Source organism: Rhinolophus hipposideros, assembly GCF_964194185.1.
Source record: "Rhinolophus hipposideros genome assembly, chromosome: 20".
In the NCBI taxonomy this organism is placed as follows: Eukaryota; Metazoa; Chordata; class Mammalia; order Chiroptera; family Rhinolophidae; genus Rhinolophus; species Rhinolophus hipposideros.
The window spans coordinates 40,193,459-40,216,146 of NC_138066.1; the positions used below are offsets into that span (position 1 = coordinate 40,193,459).

General features: G+C 41.4%; 1 protein-coding gene across 4 annotated transcripts in view; it reads right to left on the minus strand.

Moving 5' to 3' along the window:
- MARCHF10 (membrane associated ring-CH-type finger 10) overlaps positions 1 to 5,634 on the minus strand; it is an 84,533-nt gene extending 78,899 nt beyond the window's left edge. The window contains exon 1 of one of the 4 annotated variants that reach the window (XM_081027312.1): positions 5,379 to 5,572. The gene's annotated coding sequence lies outside the window, so the exon portion shown is untranslated. Of the gene's footprint in view, positions 1 to 5,378 lie in introns of all 4 variants that reach the window. The other 3 variants (XM_081027313.1, XM_081027314.1, XM_081027311.1) reach the window with 3 other exon arrangements.
- Positions 5,635 to 22,688: the final 17,054 nt, after the last annotated feature.

The window sequence follows — 22,688 nt, forward strand, 5'->3', positions numbered from 1 at the left end:
ATGACAAGAAAAGAACCTGGCTAAAAGCAGTGACCAAAGTTATGAGCCTCGGGGAATTTAAATTCATTTATTCAACTCTTATTGCACCCCTGTTCCAACCCAGGCTCTGTGCTGGGGTACAGCAGTCAGCAAGATGAACACGGCTCCTGTCTCGGGTGGGAAGACCGACACTGAGCACGTGAACCCCAATGGTGATCAGTGCTATGGAGATGCATGGGGTTCTCTGAGAGAGTATTATTATGGAAGGGCATAACCTGGTCTGGGAGGCCAGGTTTTCTTTCAGAAACGACACTGGGTTTGCTGAGGAGTGAGCTAGGCAAGAAGTTGGACAGAGAGCATCTTGGATGGAAAAGGACAAGGACAGCAGGTACAGAAGGGGCTGGCTGAGGAGCAGGTGGGCCAGTGCAGCTGGAGCCAGAGAGATGGGAGGGGCCAGATCAAGGGGGTGGGGCTTTGAAGATCATGATTCCAGGAGCCATAGAAAACCACTGGAAGGTTCCATCCAATCTGGGGAGTTAATGATTAGATTTGCATCTTTAAAAGGTCCCTCTAGCTGTTATATGGAGAACAGATGGGAGGGGTGGAGTGAAAATGTGGAAAGACCATTGGGAACATATTACAGTTATCCAGATGAGATAAGATGGTGACCAGACTTGGGCAGCAAAAGTGGAGATGAAGAGGAGGAAGAGGTTTGGGAAGAGGGGGATAAAGGGCAGGAGGAGGAGAAGAGATCATAGTTACGACTTACTGCGCCCCTGGAAGTGCTCGGCACTGTTCTAAGTATTTATACGTATTAACTCATTCAAATCTTCAAAACCTCACTGAGGTCGGCACTATATCTCCATTTTGCAGATGAGCAAACTGAGGCACAAAGGGAGTCAGTAACTTGCCTAGGGTTACAGAGCTACCAAGTGGAAGAGTTGGGATTTGAACCCAGAGAGCCTCATGCCAGTGGGGGTACTGGCATGGTGGAATAAGGGATATCCAAGAGAGAAAGTCGCTAGGATTTGGTGGTGCGTGGATCACTGGGAGAGGGACGTGTGGAGGAGGTTGCCCAGGTTACTGGCTTGAGCAGCTAGCTGGTTGGTGCCAACATTTCCCTCAGAAAGGGAGAAGGAAGGAGAAGCAGAAAGTAACATGGAGTTTGAAACATCTGGGGTACAGCAAATGGAGATGTTAAGTAAGTCGTTAGATGTAGGGCTCTGGAGCTGATTAGAGAGGTAAGGATTTGGTCATGGCTGGCATTTTGGGGACAATTGAAGTTGAAGGCAGAATGGGTATTGAAAAGAGGAGAACCCAGGACAGAACTCTGAGGTATGCTAAAATTTCAGAACAGGGAGTGGAAGAGAAACCCTGCAAAGAAGCCAGAAAGGCAGGAGGAGAACCACGTGGGTGCAGTTTCATAGATGGTGAGAAAAATATGTTTCAAGGAGGTTATTAATGACCTTGGTGAGAGCATTCAGTGGAATGACAGGGCTGAAGACAGACTGCAGTGGGTTGCGTAAATGAGAGGTAAGGAATTCGAGTGCTTTCAAGAAGTTTGGCTTTGATTGGTGAGGCCTAAATTTATGACCAAAGTTATTAAATGGACCCGTTAATAAGTCTGCTAGACAGATGTTAACTAGACTTCTTGTGGTGATCGTTTTGCAATATATACAAATACCGAATCATTATATTGTACACCTGAAACTAATATGTCAATTATAACTCAGTAAAAAATAAAATAAAATAATAATGAGTCTGCTAGACCTCATCTATAAGGTTATCAAAGTTTCCATACAATTCCTGCTTATTGGCCAGTGAAGTTTTTTTCCTTTATTCTACATGTATGTTTTAATGATTACATGACAGGTGCTTTCTAGGCTTTGGGGAAACAGCAGGATCAGACAGACAACATTCCTGCCCCCAGGTGTCTACATTCTCCCACTTTTCTTTCCTTTGGTTTATTCAGTTGTGTAGATATTGGCAGAATCAGCTTGCCCTTGATTCATGGTGACCCAGTGTCTGGTCTTGTTGCTGCGAAATCTTTCAAGGTTTATTGTCTAGCCCTGAGCAACAGGGAGAACTCCCGCTGGTCCCTCGGGGGTTATTTTTCTCTTAAGTATAGAAAGTTGGTCTTTGAAAGCGGGAATCTGAAACTACAGTCCAATAGGTAGTTGTGAGGGCAGAGCCAGGAGTGCAGTTTCCAGTCTCTCGCCCTCATGTGGAAAGGTGCTAACTCGGGTAGTAAATGGCCATCAACTGTGATTGGATGGCCATCAGCTGTGGCTAGTTGGCTGTCAGTTGTAACCAGTGAGCCATTGGCCACTAATATAACTGCCGTGGCTACGCTAGCAGCAAATGGGGGGTTAGCAAGAAGATAGTGGCTGAGCTAGCAAGAGCGGATTGCAGTTAGCATGGCGGAGTGCAGCTAGCAAGTGAGGTTGGTTGGCAGAGAGAAGTGGACAGCAGGTTGTGAATGGTGGCTTCTGCTTCCTGTTTCTCCAACCCAGCCGCCAGCGATAATATAGTGGTGTGACCCCCCCCCCATCTATGGCTCCATGGGTGTTCCTTTTTGGCCTCACCATATCCTGCGTTCTTATGTGGGGAGCAGAAGCTGAGACCCCCGCACGACACCCCGCATGACAGTAGTTCCACAATCTATACACAAAACCCAAATCTCTGAGTATTTTAAGAGTCACTTATGAGATTACATTTAAAAGATCACTTTGAATTTGTACCTGCATGGAATGAAGTTATGTTCCCACCCTTTTCAGAAATCAATGGTGTTAAAACAGGCAGAAAGATGAACCCTTGCTACTACGGTTTTGTTGGAAAGAGAAGACTGTCTGAATATTAATAGGGGCAGGGAACATAAGAATTCATAATGAAAATGTGTTAATGGTCACTAAAGGGGCACATCCCAGAGTGTACCTTGATGATACCTTTTGGTTACAACGTTAACATAGAAAAGCCAACTAATCTATCCAGGCTTTAATACTGTGCTAGTTTTAGGAGGTTTCTAAGTCAAGAGCCATGAAATAACTTTGCTTAAGTAAGTAGGAAATAACACTATTTGAATTACTTGCTAGGTTACCTCTGACTTCATAATCACCTACCAAATAAAGGACTTTAAAATTATCTCCAAAACTTTCTTTTCCATCCCATAATCTCTATTGTTGTACTTTACTGTAAAATGAGTAGACTCATCATGGTGTCACACGTCATTTCTTATTTAAATATACCAGTACTTTGCAAAATTAAACAAATACTACAGGCACCAAGGAAACAGATTGTTATAGAGATCAAGGAGATAGGTGGTCTATCACCACAGTTTAGGCAAACACTCTCCACGTTTCTGAAGTGTCACTTGAACTTCATACTGTACTGCAGGTTTGAAAAACTGACCAGGATGAACAAGAAACAGAAACAACTATGGAAATAAATCCACATGAGATAATGCTTAATTCGTGGATCTCAGCTTTGTGGGCCTACTCAACCAGATGGCCACTTGAAGCCAAAAATTTTTCCTCAGCAAATACAGACAGGTGGGGTGGGGGTTGGAGGTGGGGAGAACGATAATAAAACGTGGGCAAGGCACACGTTTCTAAAATAGCATCCTGTATTTGTTTCTGTTTCTGACCTTTGAACTGCTTTTCAAGTTCAAATCCTTTCATGGATGGTCATGCACACTTCTGTTTTAAGTCTCTGGTGACAAGATGATGTGTCAAAATTGTGCTTTAGGAATCAACGTAAGATGCCATTTTAAGTTGGGAGAGGGAGAAGAAAAGGGGAAGAGAGTAGGAGTGATGTGGGAAAGGGAGTAGGGAGTCGGCTTAGCTAAAAAGCAAGAACCAGTGATTTTTCTTGGCCTCAAAATTCTACATATCTGTGAAATTTCAATGAGGAATATTCTAAGAATTTTGTGACATATGCATTCCTCTCTAGTGTAAATTTCCAGTGAATTCAAACCGAATTCCCCTGACTAAGGAGAACAGAATCTCATTGTGGAAATGTTTTTCAGTTCTCTAAAAAAATCCTATCTATATAGGATATATATATATATATATATATATATATATATACACATACATATACATATATATGTGTGTGTCTGTGTGTTTATATTTGATTTGGAGGCAGTTTTTTTTAATAACAATTAAGCTATTTTACGGTTTTCTTACTATGTTCTCATAGTAGAAATACCATTAAATGAATTTGTTATTGGCTCAGCAATAAAGAAAAATGTAAATTTAAGCCCTCCTTTAGGCTGAAGTTTCCCTTGAAACAAAATCTAAATGGCTATATAAATACCTGACAATCCGGTTTATAAATTCCCCTTAAGATGTACAAATTGCCAGTTATAAAAACAGTCACAAGGCTATAAAGTATAGCATCGGGAATATAGTCAATAATATTATAATAACTATGTATGGTGTCAGATGGGTACTAGACTTATCTAGTCTTCATAAGTTATATAAATGTGTAATGACTGTATTGTACACCTGAAACTAATATAATACTGAATGTCAACTGTAATTCAAAAATGAAAAATATTATTAATAAAAATAAATCTTCCCCTTTCCACAACTGGATGCCTAGAACGATTCAGGAGAACGTATTCATTCTTTTACATAATTCATTAATTTCTAATGACAAATCTTACAGAATTTGTTTAAACCTTAGCTTTAAGAAAACTTAAGATTTTTAAAATCTTATAAAGATGTCTTGAGTATAAGCGACAAAAGTGAGTGACTGGGGCCCAGTGTTCCTCACACTGGCTGAGAGATTACTGTGACAGGAGAGAAAGGGAGAACCGAGCGGGGTGAGGGGAGACGACTGGACCCTTCCAGCCAGTTTGGCTTAGGAAGTCAAGGGTTGAGGGCTACAATGGGCTTGTAAGAAAAGCTCCTTGGGGGTGACTCTTCCTTTTATTGCGAAACTGTGAAAGAGATGGGCGGTCACACGCTGACCATCACGCCCAGAAGGGAGAGACTCGGTGTGTAATTGGGAAACGTGGGTGGGTGGGAATGTCACAGGCTTGACAAGCAATTCGGGGTTCTCCACAGGAATAACAGCCACCCTGTCGCACTCAGAGGTCGGAGAGGCCGTGTGTATACACCTCGCCCGGACTCGCAGACCCGGGTAATCTACGGACAAGTTATGTAGCTGCGGGGAGGCCGCCAGGGTGCACATAAATGATCACAGAGTCCCCAAAACCTGTGCCTTCGAAAACACGGCGGCTGTGGCGGCCGCAGGGAAGGAGCGGCCAGGCCGTCGGGCTTCAGGCCTGACCTCCGTCCAGAATCGGTTTAGTGGGAAGGAGGGGATGTCGCCCTTCTCCTGCCCACACCTGCAGGGGGACCAGTAGAGGGGCGGGGCCCGAGCGCGGCCGTTACCTGGCGGGTCGGTGCTCTCTCCCCGGGCGGGGCCGGAGCGCGGGGCAGGCAGACCAGGCCCGGGCGGAGGGGTGGCCCATCAATCGCCCGGGCGGCCGGCCCTGCGCTCCTCCTCCTCGTCTCCCCTCCCTTTACCAGCCCCTGTTCCTCTTCCTCCCGGGAGGCGGCTTTCCGCGGCTGCGGCCGGTCTTTCTAGGGGCGGAGGCGGTGGGGACTGCCGGCTGGCGTCCTCCCGTTTCCTTGGCAACCTGGCCTCTCCCCCCCCCCGCGAGCGTGGGGGCGGGGCTCGCGGGCGTGGGGGCGGGGCTCCCGGGCGCGGGCGTGGGGGCGGGGCGGCGGTCTCGGCCCCGCGGTGCTGAGCGGGGACCCGGGCGCCCCTGCGGTTGCCGTGGGAACGAGTGGGCTGGGGTTGCGAAGGCAAAGGGGTGATGGCGGCGGGCGGAGACGAGATGCTGAAGGAGGGAGGAGGTGATTGGCTTTGTCTCGCTGTCCAAAGCCCAGACCTACGTAGACACCGAGGCCTTCCCTCCTGTCCTGAATCAGGGCTGTGCTTTACGAAGAATCACTTAGAAAACGGGGCAATGTTTTTAGCTGAATAAAATAATATTAAAGGCAATACGCGGGTAAAGGGAAAGACAGTGCAGCCTTGGAGTGTGAGTTGTGCAGGGGGTCTCTGAAATGCCGGCTCCACTATGAAAAGGAAGTCACAAATGAGTAAGGGCGGCACCCCATCCACACAGACCGAGATAAGAACCCACTTATCTCCTGGTTATCAGTGGTCTTGTCTGCCTTTCCCAAGGAAGAGAGTTCTTAGAGGTTTAGAGCAGTGTCCACAGAGCCTCACCCTGTCTCTTCGAGATTTGTTTCTGTCTGTGGTTTTCATAGGCAAAGATGATTCTTTCACCTATTTTGCCTAGTTAGGCACTGGCTGCCTTGCCAACTGAGACTAAGTTAGGGCATTTTTGATTGGGTAGAGAATAGGGAAAAAGGAGAGTAGAAATTCTGGGACCTTTCATCAGTGTCCAGAATCCTTAGGTGTCTTCTCACCGCCCTCCCACCTCCAGTTGGCGGCTGTGTCCTCTGCAGCATTGCACCCCTCTTTCTATTCTTGGGGTCTCCATGATCTCACAACTGGACTATTGTAAGGGCGCCCTAACCACACCCTGCGCTATGTCTTCCACACCCTAGTATCTCTACCGTTTCCCCTATTCTCTAAGCAACATAGGTCTAATGCCATTGGTCCCCTGCTAAGACTTCCACACCCTAGTGTCTCTACCGTTTCCCCTATTCTCTAAGCAACATAGGTCTAATGCCATTGGTCCCCTGCTAAGACGCTTTCAAAATTCTTCTGCTTTTGGAATGAAGTCTAAACTCTTGACTGTGGCTTTCCCTGTGCCCTCCCCCAGGGTCCACTTTCTTGGTTTCCCTCCTTCAACACTTCTTCACTCCTACTTCAGCCAGATGAGACTATGTGTTATTACCCACTGTACATTGCTCCCTGCCTTCACACCAACTTCTGAGGCATAGCCTGAGCAAGGCAGAATCCAGATAAAATGTACATAGGTGAAGTCTTTGTTTTGGGCACTTTGTTATCCAACTACCAGCCATCAGTACCTTTCCATCTCCAGTAGCCCAAACCAGGTTCCATTCTTGTTCTCAGCTAGTTATCAAGGAATCCTTATTAAAGTATTAACTGCTAATCGAAGCATTAACTGATAAGTACCCTGTTTCCCCAAAAATAAGACCCAGCTAGATGATCAGCTCTAATGTATCTTTTGGAGCACAACTTAATATAAGACCGGTGCCCTTGAAAAAGGATGAGAGTGCCAGAGGTCAACCTGTAAAAAGTTATTGAGCAACTCCAAGTTTAGTATTTAATGAGTAAACTTAAGCTCGGCATGTAAATTACAAATAAGATTAGTTTTAGCCTTAAAAAGCAAAGTGCTAAGGAAGTGAAGTATTAAAGTAAGGAGGAAACACAATTCCTGGTTGAGAGAATCCAACTCTTCATGACTCTTTTTGTACAGTGTCCCTGGTAGATGATAACTAAGTGAAGACAAAAAAATTAGACTTAAGTAGATAGTCGATTCTAATGATTGAAATATTTGGTGTTTGCAAATAAGTACCAAGAAGCTCTTTAGTTTAAGAGTTCTGCAAAGAGCAATTTCAAGTATAAAATTTCAGAAGTAGACCTGGTATTAAGTTTCAGAAATAATATTTTTGAGGGAAATATTTAATTCAGTGCAAAGAGTAAGCTGTCCAGAAGGGGTAGCTATACATTCTAAGCCTCCCAAGGTTTCTAGGACTGGGGTATCTAGGAGCGTCTTGGAGACCTGGCCCAGCTACTTGGTACTTGAACAACCCATGTTCTCCTTGTCTACCTCGTATTTCCTCTTCCTGAGAGAGAGTCTAGATAGGTCGTCTTGTCACTATCTAATCAGGAACTCTCCTGATGGGTATAGAGCTTCATGCCAAGTGGCCTCAGAAGCAGATGGCCTCCTTCATATACAATATGGCAGTTTTCACCTTGGGCCTCATCATGACTAATGGGTTTCTGTTCTCATCAGCTGAGTCCATTGTGGTGATGTTGCCTTCATTCAATGCACATGGCTGGAACCATGGCAGTTTGTAGAAAAAATGTCTAGGAGTGGCTTTCCTGAAGGGGACTGTGGGCACGTTAGTCCTTTAAAGTTTCATGGCTTCTCCTCCCAAACCCCTCTGTGTTGGGGATTCAACTGATTAATTTTTAAAACTGGCTAATGGCTTGTTGAACATGCTATGGACTGTCATGACATCCTGTACTCATCCCATAGCTAGTATTTGGACAGACTGTGAGTATGTAATATGACAGTTTCTTAATGTCACTCATTAAAGGTGGTCCTATAATCAATGTCGTTAAGATGGCCAGAGAGCTTGGTAGGCTATTTCAAGGTGGGCCCTCTGGTCTATGCATACATTTTGATGGACGTCAGTGAAGACCTGGGATTGAGTCCGTGGTGTTGTAGGATCAGAAACACCATTTTAGCTAATTCAGAGCTGATCTTTTTGGGAATTGATTCCCAGTAATTCTGCTCAGCAGAGACTAAATGTCCTCCTCCTGACCAAGTTATTATTTTATCGCAGAGAATAAAACTGGCAGCTGACCAGCCTTGGTCATGTGGACAAGGTGTTTCCTCCCAGTGGAAAGGCATCCCCAGGAGATCAAATTAAAGATCAGAAGGTTTGGTGAATATTGAATTACATCCAAGGGAATTGAGTTCTTAAGGTATATCCCTAGCAGGCTGAGGAGGCTGTAGAGAGTAACCTTTCTTACCTCCAGAGATGTTTCTGTCTGGATAACTGATTTTGATAATTCACCTCGAAGCTGTTGAAGACTTTTATCACATCTTTGTTTCACTTAACTGCCTTTTTACTCAACTTCACGGAATCATTTCTCATCCACTTATGCCTTTAATGGTATACTTTGCAGTTGAAAAGACTTTAGTTAGAATCCCAGCAGTGGCACTTGCTGTATGATAGTGGACAACTTTCATCCCCCTTCGCACCTCAAAACCCTCATAGGCAGAGCCTCCTCACCAGCTGTGAGGATTAATGAAACAGCAAGTGCAAAATTTCTGGCATTGTGCTGGACACATAGTAGCTGCTCAACAAATGGTACCTATTACCATCACTTATATTACAGAGATTTAATTCTCCTTGCTGAGATCTGAGGACATTCTAAGAACATGAACCAGAAATTGATAAAACACCTCTAAAGTCTTGTTACGTCTTTAAAATGTTAACCTTATGCTACTAATATCATGGTGGTTAATGTTATGTTGATTGCTTTTTTAGTCCTGAATTTCAGAGGATGACATTTTATGACTTTATACCTGAATATGAGGGTGTATCTAGTTTGAGGTTTCCAGCCATCATGAACTCTGTGAAATTTAGGAATGCCTGCTGGGCTTTTGTAGGTCAAATATTTGACATCTGTGATCTCTTGTGGAATTAAGCAGATTCTATTAGAAATTGGCAAACTCCCTGCAATTAATAATAATAATAATAATAATAATTATAATTATAATTATAATAGTAAAAGCATATCCTTTGCAGGATCCCTTAGCATTTTCTTCATTTAAAATTGTAGCTGGTCTATTGTGCTGTCTGACAAATAGAGGGCAAACTCATTAAAGTTTCTGGATCCTACAGTGTTGAGATATTTCTCAAAAGTTCAAACAGGCTTTGATTTCTTTATCCATTTTGGAAGCTTCAGACTTTTCAAAACCCTTCATTATGGCAATTGATGCATCTGATACCAGATTGAATGTGATTATAAGAACTTTGAGCACATAAAATATACTGCCTTTCTGAATTTCTGAGACAGTATTACGAAAGGAAAGAATTTGACATCTCTCCAGAATGAGTATCTGATTTGTTTGGACTTTGGATAAACTCAAGCCATACATGTTTGGCCAAGATTTTAATTTGTGGACTGATCATCAAGCTCCAGGCAAGACTCAGGCTTCAGAAAGCTATGACAGCATCAGCAGTCTCACGTGATCATGAAACATGTTTCTGGACAAATAAGTGCTCGGGCCAAACAAAAAAATCCTTCTAAATCAAGACGGCAGGGTAACATGAGCACCGAGCGACTGCTGGATCTTCAGGAAGTGTTATTCTGTGACATTTTGTTTGGATAAAAACTCCCAGCAAGCGAGGGAGAGAGGAGCAGGGCAGCACTGGTTTGGGGCAGGCAGCCTCCTTTCTAATCACCCATTTCCTGGCTGTGGCAGTCATGGAGCTTTTGCCCTGTGAAGTGGGTATCCCTTACATGCCCATACCAACAGAGGAACATTCATCCCTGACAGAATATTTCTAATGTCTGCCTTCTTTTCCTTCCAGGGCTCTTCCTTTTGTGAGTCTTTCTTTTTCTAATTATATGGAAGGGGCATCAGATTCGTTACTAACTCTAATTTATTCTTTTAACCCCGTGTGCCAGGACAGTAGCCAATTATTTGTGGATAAAACAAATTGATAGAATGTTCCAGATTCACTGCTTTGGGACACACAGCTTTGCTGGCAGCAGTCCCCAACAACTCATCTTTACTTTAAGTGTCCCCTCCTCCTCCCTGCTGCTCCACACCTAGTTTCCACTTAGGCCTGGAAGCTGTCCCCACTGCCTGCAAATATCCTGAGTCGGTTACCCCCTCGTTAGAGGGGAGGTAAGCAGCTGTCCTTAGGTGGGGCAGAGGTAATGAGAAGCGACAAAGGTACAGTGACAAAGAATACTGACTGGGGTGGTGATGGGAAGGGTGAGAGCCCGTTGAGACAAAGAAGTCAGGATGGCCTCTCTGGGTGAGACCTGAAGGATGAAGAGAAGCCGGCTCTCTGAGGGAGGAGAAGGGGCACAGGTGAAAGTAACAGCATTGGCAAGGCCTGGATATGAGAGAGAGCTCTGGGATTCAAGGAACTGAAAGGAAGCCAGTATGGCTGGAAGACTGTTGTGATGGAAGGCTGGTGGACGAGGTTGCAAGGGTTGGCGTTGGATTTTATTTTAAATGCAATGGAAAGCCACAGAGCGATTTCAAAGTGTGCCTATGTGTATTCATGTGTGTGTGTGCATATGTGCATGTGCACGTACTCATATGTGTATGTGTGTGTGCGCATATGTGCATGTGCACATATGTATGTGTGCACGTGTGTGTGACATATGTGAAGACCCCTGAGGAGGTTCCTCACCAGCACTGGTAGTTATCTCACAATTCCTAGCCCAGCCTTTGAGGAAACTTCAAAATGTCATTCAGGCACGTGCTTGTCCGTTGGCACAAGATAAGATGATTAAAGATGAATTATCTAAGATATTTCTCCTAGTTCCAGGACACTGACCTGACCAGGTGGCCCATGTTGGGTAGCATATCCTAATATTTAGCTTCCGGTCTCTCATTGCAGTGCATTTCCTAATAAGGTCCTTTACTAGTACATTTCTGTCACACACTGAGTCTTGCTCATTTTACTCCCTTCCCTTTCTTCCTTTCTTGCCCTCCTCCACCTGTCCTTCCTCTTGTCTCCTTCCCTCTCCTCTCTTTATCCCCGTTTCTCCTCATTTCTCATTCTGCCTTTCTCATTAAGCATCTGAGTTACTTGCCAAAACACAGGTCTTACATTTCTATTTTCCCAAACAAATATTTTGGCTTTTCACTTTTTTTTCTCATTGGTTTTCTCTTCTTGTTCCATGCCAGTCCCATCTCTGGTTCCCCTCACCTTTCCTAGATGCTCCTCTCCCCACTCTCCCTTCACTCAGCAAGCCTAACCCCCAGGTGATACAGTTGAGAAAATGTCAACAGGAAAAAAACCCTCTTGTTCTAGCCCTGTCAGAAGACGATGTGAGTGAACCTCGGAATGAACCTCGGGTGATGTCAGTCTGTGGCCGTCAGTACCGTGGAAGGCAGTTCTTGAAAACCAGATGGAACAGAAGGTATCCCTGTGCAGCCTCCCTTCTGTGGCTCACTGCGCCCTCTGAGTCAGGATAATGAGAGAACATTCTTAAAATATGACTTAACCACGCTCAGTCCTCAAATTCCTGGATGTGTGTGGAATACGCTCTAACAGCAAGTCCGAGCACAGATGTGTGTGGCGGGCTTGTTAGCACTTCTCAGAGTTGCTACCTTTACAAAGCTACCTTCTGAGCCAGGTAGTTTGTATTGAAATACATGTTTTAAAGTTTTTTTTTTTTTAAAAAAGAAACCTGTGCGGCAGGCAGACACACTGTGGGCCCTCTCACAGCTGCATTTTCACAGTTTTGTGTATTGTGGTGACTGGAGGTCTGTCTTGGGGTATTTGGGGGCCCTTGGACATGATACATTAGCAGAAAGATGTTATGGAAATTTCTTGTCAGACATAGAAAACAAACCAGGATGTTGTTCATTTACAAAATACAGCAGAAGTAGAGAGTCATGAGTGCAGTTTGTCCTTCATTTTACCTACACCTAGAGGTGTGTGTGTGTGTGTGTGTGTGTGTGTGTGTGTGTGTTTAACACAGGCGGCTTATCTGAGTGGATTTTAAGAAATTAATTTAACTGAAAAATGATTAAATTACAAAGAGAGGAAAAAGCATTTGGTTGGCATCATACAGGGTCAGAGGCCATTGCTAATGCAATATTTCATCAATTGACTCATTGCTATTCTTTCATTGATGTGATTTAGTTTCTCAAATAGCTCTTATCGTGGCAGGCTTGCATTGGATACATTGTACAGATGTCTTATAATCATTTCAGTGTGTTTACTTAAAATTTTTAAGAGCAATTAAGCAACTCTAAATATATTCATGTGAGTGAGTGAGTGTGAGTGTGTGTGTGTGCGTGTGTGTGTGTGTGTGTGTGTGTGTGTGTGTGTGTTATCCACAGGGAGATTTTATAAAGATTTGGACAAGGGCTCTGAGTGAACACTAGGGCAAGTGTTAAATTTATACACTGTAGTGCCCTTCATGCATTTCAAAGAGCTTCATGCAGACTAATGTTAAGCTTTCTTCATACCCATTGAATATACCATTATCTCCTTTAATACACTGAAGAAACCAGAGGACAAAGAGTCTCCCTGTGTTGCTTATCCAAGGCCACACAACTGTTCCTGAAACCTTGAGCTTTCTGAGTGCCAGGCACTTGCAACATATCACAAGTGTGGAAGATAGTGGTGGGTCAGTTTGTTAAAAAGTATAATCATCTACTATTGTGTGGGTAGGGTTTTGATATATTCTGCTTTGTATTTATTTCGATACAAAATAGAGCAAAGCAAATCAGAATAATGGTCTTTCTCACAGAAACCTACTGAGGTCTGGGGTAAAACAGGAGCACATGTCCATGGGAAAAGGCCGAGGGCCGAGCAACACTTTGGAGGCACATAAATAAGTATGTGTGCACATGGATGGCAGTGTCTTCATGCCCTGACCTTTCTTACACCTCTTCCCCTTCATCTTTGTTTCAGGATGTGTGTCCAGCATTTGGAAGTGCTGACACAGTTTGATGTAGAGGTTTGGAACCGAGTGCCATGGGCAGAATGATAGACTTTCCTGGTGCCTCCAATGAGGCCCGCAATGAGGCAGGCGGGGTATTCATTCATCAAACGCTTATCCAGCACGTAAGTGCCCAGTGCTGTACTAGGTTCTGGGGACTCAGAGGAATAAGACAGGTCTTTGTGCTTGTGGGGGAGGAACGAAAGTAAACAAGACCGTGAAGTAAGTTCTACAATAGAAGTAGGTGTGGGCCTGGGAGAAGCTGAGGGGGAGATGAAATGAGTGAAAAGAAAGGTTCTCACGGTGAGCAATGAAGTGCCTCCAAGTATTGCTTGAGGCCCTACTCAGCGTAGCCTGCGGCTGCGTCAGTTCCCTTCTGACAGAAGCCTTTCTCACAGTGCCAGACTCTGGCTAGACATGAGCTAGATGACGTTGGCTGTCAGCTCTCCCAGCCTTCCTGTCTCTGCCCTTTTCCTCCCTCCCACACGTTTCTTTCCCTCCCTGTCTGGAGGGCCGCCTAGCCATCTTATCAAATTCAGCTTAGAGCCACCACACAGTCAATCAATATTTATCGCATCGAACTGATCTGAAAAACATTCACATGAAGGCATAAATGACTAATATGGGGTGTACCGGGGAGCATGTGCATTTAAGAGGCCTCAGAACCTTAAGCTAAAAGAGTTTCAGCCAGCTAAAGAGAAAAGCGTTTTTTTCAGTGTGCCGGAGCGCTGCATGCACCTCTGAATTCACATATTCTGGACAGTTGCCTACTCTTTCTGTACTTAGAGCTGGCCCTATTTCTAAACATTCAGTCTTACATGTTTTCCCTCCCAGCCCTCTATTGTGACTGCATGATAAGGCCGGGTAGGGGCCCTATAACTACTAACCTGAATCCTTTGGGCTGAAAAAAATCCTACAAGACTGCAGAAACAACGGCTTTGACGCATTTGAGACACCAGTGATGAAAAACAAGTTGGGTGAATGGACATTTAGATATTGTCCCCTCTAAACGCACTCACTAATTCAGTTCATTCTTGACGATTTGTATGTTTTCTGCTTCAGGACAGAACTGGCACAAGTGAGTGCATGAATGGGGACAACATCGTGAACAGGTAGATATATTGAAATTATATTCCTAACGTTGGGTGGGAGGAAGGGGAAAACGACCAGTAACTTCCACTAGGATTCTCCCAAGGGCCACATTTGGGTGTATAAAAGAGTCCTATTGGCATAAAGTACTGCTTTTGATTTGTGTATTCCCATTCAGATGAGGTTGTACTAAAAGTAGTCCCCTTGGGGGAGCTTGTGCAGTAAAGACTAGTAATGAAATGTTTTTCAAACCTCACCTTAGTTCGTTCTGAGGAGTGGTCTTCTTTTAAGCATTTTAAACTTCAATTAGAGTTTTAGAAAGTGGACACGTCTTAGTCGGCACTGTCCAATAGAACTATAACGTGAGCCATCTAAGTAATTTAAAATTTTCTAGTCATCATATTTAGAAAAATAAAAAGAAACTAGTGAAATTGATTTTAATAATATATTTTATTAAACCCATTATATTAAAACATTATCATTTCAACATGTGATTGATATAAAATTATTAATGAGACAGTTTACTTTTTTTGTACTAAGTATGCAAACTTCAGCATATATTTTTTACTTCCGGTGTATCTCAGTCGCAACTAGTGTTCACCCAACATGTGGCTGGTGGTTACCTATAATATTATACTGTGAAGCTCTTGGTGTCTTTTAAATGACAACAATTTAGATACCTTCTCTGGATACAAATATTACAATGTGGGAATCAGTGCCCCTTGGATAAGTGATGCCTAAATACGATGTGGAGAGTGAATTTTAGACAGCGGGTGATGGAATTTGGGCTTCTAATCCAGGCCCCTTTTAGTGACTTAATAAAAATGAAAAGCTATGACTACACCCTCCCCCACCCCCACCCCATACACATATACATATAGTGTGAAATGAATAGTCTCTGCTGGCAAATCTGACATAAAGGAGAAATTAACAGGGCAAATGGCTGTTCTCCTGGCACGTGCTCCCAAGACCTGAGAACACAAAATTGAAGAATGGGAAGGAACCTTGGAGATCGTGTCAAATCATCTCCTTCTCGGTGCCTCAGAATCACAGAGAGGAACTTTGGGAAAATACTGATTTGGGGGCCCCCATTAGAGAATCAGATTCAGTTGGTCTGGGGTGGGGTCTAGGCATCAGTATTTTTAAAAGTCCCCCAAGTGATTCTAATGTATGATCTGGGCTCTGAATGCAGAAACATCCCCTTCATTTTACAGGTGAAGAAACAGGCTGAGTTAAGTGACTCACTTAAGTTCCCACAGCTTGTGGGAGGCAGAATGGGGCCCAGAATCTGGGGAGTCTTCTGTACCCCATCTCACATATAGAGACACATTTCAATAATACCTCCATTGTGGGTCTTTTTCCTTTTTAATCCCAGAATTACTCTCATTTTGAATTGAGATACATTACCCAGCTCAACATGGAGTAGACATAAACTTCAAGGAAAGGATCTAAACCCTTATTTCCCAGAAAATCTTCAGATCAACGATAACTTTGAAGTGATTCTGATCGAGGACAATGGCCCTAAATGCCCCATTTCAGGTCCGATTGGGATCTGAAACTCTATACTTAATGTAGAGTTTTATTGGAAAGTCTAGCTAGAGAGGAACCCCAAAGGAGCAAACACCTGAATCTGATCAGCCTTTTCTTCATTGACTCACCCAGAAGTCAGAGGGGCCTCACGCACACATAAATCCAAGCACCAAGCAGGAAGTGCATGTGAGTAAGAGGGGCTAGGGAGATTGACTACCTGGAGCAGAGCTAGGCAAGAGCAGGGACTTGCCTAGCTCCTGGCCCTCTGCCATGGCACAGCCACGTGGATGCTATGTGGCCAGGCCTTCGGAATGCTCAGGAAGATAGAAATGCAGGTTTGTGTTTGTTTCTGTTTTTGTGACATATCCTGATTTGTGAATGTTGGCAACAGATTCAATTTTTAGAAGAATATTCTAAGGGTCAAACAAAGCCCACTCATGAGCTCTGTTCTACCTATAAGCCTTCCGAGTACAACCTTTTATGTAAGTCGAAGACTTCCTCATACTCAGTCTTGAATTTTATTGGTTGACAAAATGTTGGTCTAATACCATCATGTTCACATTTATCTTCAACACTGTGAAGCTGATGCAAAAGACATTAGCACCAGAAGGAAAAATAGTAGAAAAGCAGTGCCTCCATTTCCTTTTAAATTTTATTCATTTTCTCATTTTTCACATTAGTTCTTTTGGGGTTGGCACCTCTCATGTGTCATAAATTTTCATACTGAAATTTAAAGTAAAGGTCATTACAGTTCATAAGATCTAGTATGACTTTTTTTTGATGAAAAACTATTTAATTCTTCAAGAATCTGAAAACAGACCAAACATGTTTTGCTGTGAACACTTTGCAGAGACTAAGTGAGGCAGGAGTTTGAGTAGAAAAAAAAAAAAAAAAAGAATCAGTGCAGTGAAGGAAGGGTAAAGAATGCAAAAATTCAGATATTCTGTGGAGGATTAGTAGAACTTATTTTTAATTCTTTTTGAACATGTAACGAGTCAGGCTATTACTAGCATTGCCTTGGGATAGACTAGTTCTACTCTGCACAGCTGTATAAGGAAAAATGTTTTCACTCACTGTAAAATGAAATGGAAGTTTCCATTGTTGCACTGGTTCGACCTCAGAGCCAATGAAATGATAATCCAAATAAAAAATCAGAATTAGTCTTACACACATTCTTCATTTCAAGACGAACACACCCTGCATAAGTACACAGTGTGACATTGAGAGCCCTTGACTTCAAATAAGCTAAGGTGTTAATGATAACAGATGGAACCTGTTTAGTTAACCATTTAAGAGTTGATGCTAAATTACCCTTTACTCTGAAGTATTCATACAGCAAAAATAAATGTAAGTTATTTGTGAAGCATATTAGAGATTAAGGTAAAAATATGTATGTCATTTGTATCTTGGTTGTTCTCCCCACACATAACCTTGAATTTTGCCACAGTTCTTTTTTAAAATGTAAAAAAACTTAGAATATGTATTTGCGAGCATCTGTTTCAGGTGTATTTCTGGGAACAGTTCCACTGTCCTCAAATAACCAGAGGTGGGTAACAGTTTCTGACAAGAGCGAAAAGGAACAGGATTAAACGAGAATTAGAGCAATTATATTTTCTTTATCTAAAACCTTCAAGGCTTTGGAAAGCTGCTTGGTTTCTATTCTGAGCACGCTGCCCACATATCTTAACGACAGAATTTTTGCATAATTTTGCTCTTCCTCTTTTTATTTCTGTTTGGGTGTATTTATTATTTCATATGTGATGATGCAAAGCTCATTAAAAGGTCCATTTATATTCTCGTTATCTGTATAGGGATCGAGCTGTTTTTCTCTGACTGTTTATAGAACCCTCACTGTAATATTCAGATGTGCTGGCAACAGTCCCTTTCTAACACAGTATACATTCCATTCCCCCTCTGTGGCTCTATTTATGGGAGTCTATGTGACTTACTCAAGACTAATAAAGACAGTGGAAAAGGATGGGTCATGGATTTATTCATCCATAGAATTTTAGCACTTTCAGAGGGAGGTTTTCTTATGTTCTTTCTTTTTTCCAATTTAATTAAAACAACAACAAAAAATGAGTCCAAATGAGTGACAGTTGGCAGATCTGCATTATTCAACTGGAGGGCCTCCAGAGTTTCTGATGCTTGGAGATGGACAAGTAATTACCTCCTGTGTGTGACTATTTTCTACCCGGCTAAGCCCAATGTTTATTGTAAACTATCTGCCATTAAAAGCTGTAATAGCAAGCCTTATGTTCCCACACCATAAATTTGACTTGCACTGTTTTTTTTATTTACCTTCATGTTTTATTATATTCTTTGAAATGTTTCATTTTAAAGGAAGATAACAGAAGAATGAAAATTGAACAAAATCCAAATTCATGCTTGACAAAAATATATGCTTAGCATATATGTTTTTTACATACACCCGGATAGTCCTGATGGCTACTTTCTGGATATTTGCAGCTTCTGTGGGACTATTTTAGGCAGAAGCACTTGTGAAATGGTCCAGAAAATAGCCTAAAGATTAAAGTTTAACCAGACCACATAGGCCCAGGGCAGTGGTTCTCAAACTTTTTGGTCTCAGGACCTCTTAATACCCTGTTTCCCCGAAAATAAGACCTAGCCGGACAATTAGCTCTAATGTGTCTTTTGGAGCAAAAATTAATATAAGACCTGGTCTTATTTTACTATAATATAAGATCAGGTCTTATATAATGTAATGTAATATAATACCGGGTCTTATATTAATTTTTGCTCCAAAAGACATATTAGAGCTGATTATCCAGCTAGGTCTTATTTTCGGGAAAATATGATACTCTTAAAAATTTTGAAGACCTGAAGGAACCTTTGTTTGTGTGGATTATATTAGTATTTACTATATGAGAATTGAGAACTAAGACCTTTTGACAATATTTGTTTAAAAACAATTTAAAAAACCCATTACACATTTAACATAAATAACGTTTTAAAAGGAAAGTAACTATTTTCTAAACACACACAAAAAAGTTTAATATGAAGAGAGGAAGTGTCTTAATTTTGTGGCTTAATAGAAGTTGGTTGGATTCTTCTATCTGCTTCTTCATACAATCTGTTGTGATATGTTGCTTTGGTTAAAGTAGATGAAGAAAATCTGGCCCCACATAGATATGTATTTGGAAAAGGGAGTATTTTAACAGCCTTTTCAGATAAGTATGGAAATTCTTCTTTGATCCCAAACCCAGATTCAACAAAAGTGGTTTCTTAAAGGTTAGCTGCAATGAGGAATCTGAAACCCTATCAGTGTACTTTTTTTTTTTTTTAAACGTTTTAGAGCTGTTTTAGGTTTACAAAACATGGAGCAGAGAGTACAGAGTTCCCATATACTATCCTTCTCCCCTCGATTTCCCCTATTGTTAACATTTGTGGTACATTTGTTACCATCGATGAGGCAATGTTGATACATTACTAACTAAAGTCCATAGAAGTTGGTAGTTTACATCAGGGTTGACTCTTTGTGGTGTATAGTTGTACGTGCTGTGACAAGTGCTTGTCATGTATCCAGTGGCGCACAGAATAGTTTTACACCCCCCAAATTTTGTGTTCCACCTATTCATCCCTTTTCTTCCCCTGAACCTACAGTCTCTGTAGGTTTGCCTTTTACAGAATATCTTAGAGTTGGAATCCTACAGTATGTACCCTTTTTAGACTGGCTTCTTTCACTAAACAATATGCATTTACTGTTCTTTTGTCTTTTCATGGTCTGATAGCTCATTTCTTTTTATGGCTGAATCATATTCCTTTGATGAATTTGTTATCTATTTACTTTCTGAAGGATATCTTGGTTGCTTCCAGTTTTTGTAAATTATGAATAAAGCTGCTATAGACTTTTGTGTGCACGTTTCTGTGTGGACATAAGTTTTCAACTATTTTGGGTAAATACTAAGGAACGTGATTGCTAACTCCTCTGAAAAGACTACGCATAGCTTTGTAAGAAACTGCAAGACTATCTTCCAAAGTGGCTGTGCCATTTTACTTTCCATCCACAACGAATGAGAGTTCCTATTGTTCCAATCCTTGTCAGCATTTGGTATTATCAGGTTTTTCTCTTTGGATTTTCGCCATGCTAATAAGTATGTAGCAATATCTCATTTTTGTTTTAATTTGTACACCCTAATGACATACGATGTTGAGCGTCTTTCCATGTGCTTATTTGCTGTGTATCTTCTTTGGCAAAGTCTGTTGAGATCTGCTGCCCGTTTTAAAATTGGGTTGTTTATTATTGTTGAGTTTTAATAGTTATTTGTATATTTTGGATACTAGTCCTCTATCAGATGTGTGTTTTTGTACATATATTTCTCCCAGCTGGTGTCCTGTCTTTCCATTCTCTAAAATCAATGGCTACAGTTTGGTGCCACTGTCCTGATTTATGCTAAGGCTCCATCAGTTTTACCCACCATTATTGTGAAACATCATTGCAAATTAACACAGAGTAAAGTCAAATAACATCTTAGTATTGTTGTGAAAATAATGTTAATTCTCTGGACACCCCGAAAGAGTTTAAGGGACCCCAGGGCTCATGGACCATGCTTTGAGAATCACTGGCCTAGAACAAACAAATACAATCCATACTACTCTTTAGTTCGAGCTTCAGAGAGACCAAATATAATTAGAAATGAGTTTTCAAAATGTGAAATGTTGACTTAGTTTTCTGTCAAAAGGATTTAGAAGGCAAAGAAAAAATATCATGCACTAAAATTAGTGTTCTTATTCATTGGGCAGAGTTAATTTTGTTTAGTTTTTTTCCCCTGGTGATTCTTGGCAGACTACCATTTTTATTTTTCAAGAAATAAATTGTGTGTGTGTGTGTGTGTGTGTGTGTGTGTGTGTGTGTGTAAATATATCAACTAAAGTTTGTGAAACAACGAATGTCTCTGAATGACCAAAAAATTGGTAGATGATGCCCAGTAATAGGCTTATAACATTTTTTATATATAAATAATATATGGAATGCTCAACTTTTTCCTTTCTTTTTGTACTGCTCTACCGGTGTCCAAGAAACATAGAAATGGGCAAAGAAATCCCCATTACTGTATAGCTATAGCAATTAAGATTGTATAGTATTGGCAAAGAGATAGATATATATTAATGGAATAGAATAGAGAATCTAGAAATAGGCCCACACAAATATGCCCAATTGATTTTTTTTAAAAATTATATTGGGGAATATTGGGGAACAGTGTTTTTCTCCAGGGCCCATCAGCTCCAAGTCGCTGTCCTTCAATTTGGTTGTGGAGGGCACACCTCACTGGCCCATGTGGGAATCTAACCGGCAACCCTGTTCAGAGCTCATGCTCTAACCACCTGAGCCATCCAGCTGCCCATGCCTAACTGATTTTTGACAAAGATGTAAACGCAATTCAATGTAGGAAAGCCTTTTTGAAAAATGGTGCTGGAGCAACTAGATATCCATAGTCAACCTCTCCTTTCCACTCCAAGAAAAAAACCCCAAACTCTCTAAAACAAAACTTTTACATAAAAACTAACTAAAAAAAAAAAATCACAAACTTAAATATAAAATGTAAGACTATAAGATTTTTACATAAAAAGAAAACCTTTGCAGTGTAGGGCTAGGCGAAGAATTCTTAGACATGACACCAAAATAGATCCATAAAAGGAAAAATTGATAAATTAGATTTCATCGAATTAAACATTTTGCCCTGCAAAAGATTCTGTTAGGCAGATAAAAAGACAGCTCTGGACTTCTACAAAAAAATGTTTGCAAGCCACATATCTGACAAAAAGCTAGTCTATGATATATATAAAGAATTCTCAAAACTTAACAATAGAATAAGGAAAAAATCCAACTAGAAGATGGCCAAAAGACGTGAAGAAGACATTAAAAATGTCAAAAACCAAACAAGAAAAATGCTCAATATCAGCCATTAGGGAAATCTGGATTAAAAGCAAAATGAGATATTAACTACTTGCCTATCAGAATAGCTAAAATAAAAAATAGTGACAACATCCAATGCTGGCAAGGATACAGAGAAACTGGATCACTTACACTTACATTGCTCATATAAATGTAAAACGGTGTAGCCACTCTGGAAAACAGTTTGTCACTTTCTTAAACTAAACACATAATGACCATGCAGTCCAGAAATTACACTCTTGGATATTTAGTCCAGAAAAATGAAGACAGGTTTAGTTCACCCAAAAACCTGTATGCAAATGTTAATCACAGCTTTATTCATAATAGCCACAAACTGGAAACAACACAGATGTCTTTCAACATCTGAATGAATGGATAAACAAACTGTGGTATATCCAAAATACGACTGAACAATTAAAAAACAAACAAAAACAACGAACTATAGATACACACAACTCCTGCCTGACTCTCCAGAGGGTTATTCTGAGTGAATAAAGCCAATCTCCAAAGGTTATATACTATATGATTCCATTTATATGACATTCTGAAATGACAAATTTATAGAAATGGATAAGTGATTGCCCGGGGTTAAGGAAGGGGTAAGGGTGAGAGAGAAGGGGGGGAAAAACAACATAGGAAATCTTGGTGTTGAAGAAAACATTCCAAATTTTGACTGAGTGATACCAATATCTGTTTCTGATATTGTGTTATAGTTTTATCAGAAGCTACCACGGCGGAAAACTGGGTAAAGGGTATATGAGATTTCTCGGTAGTATTTCTAACT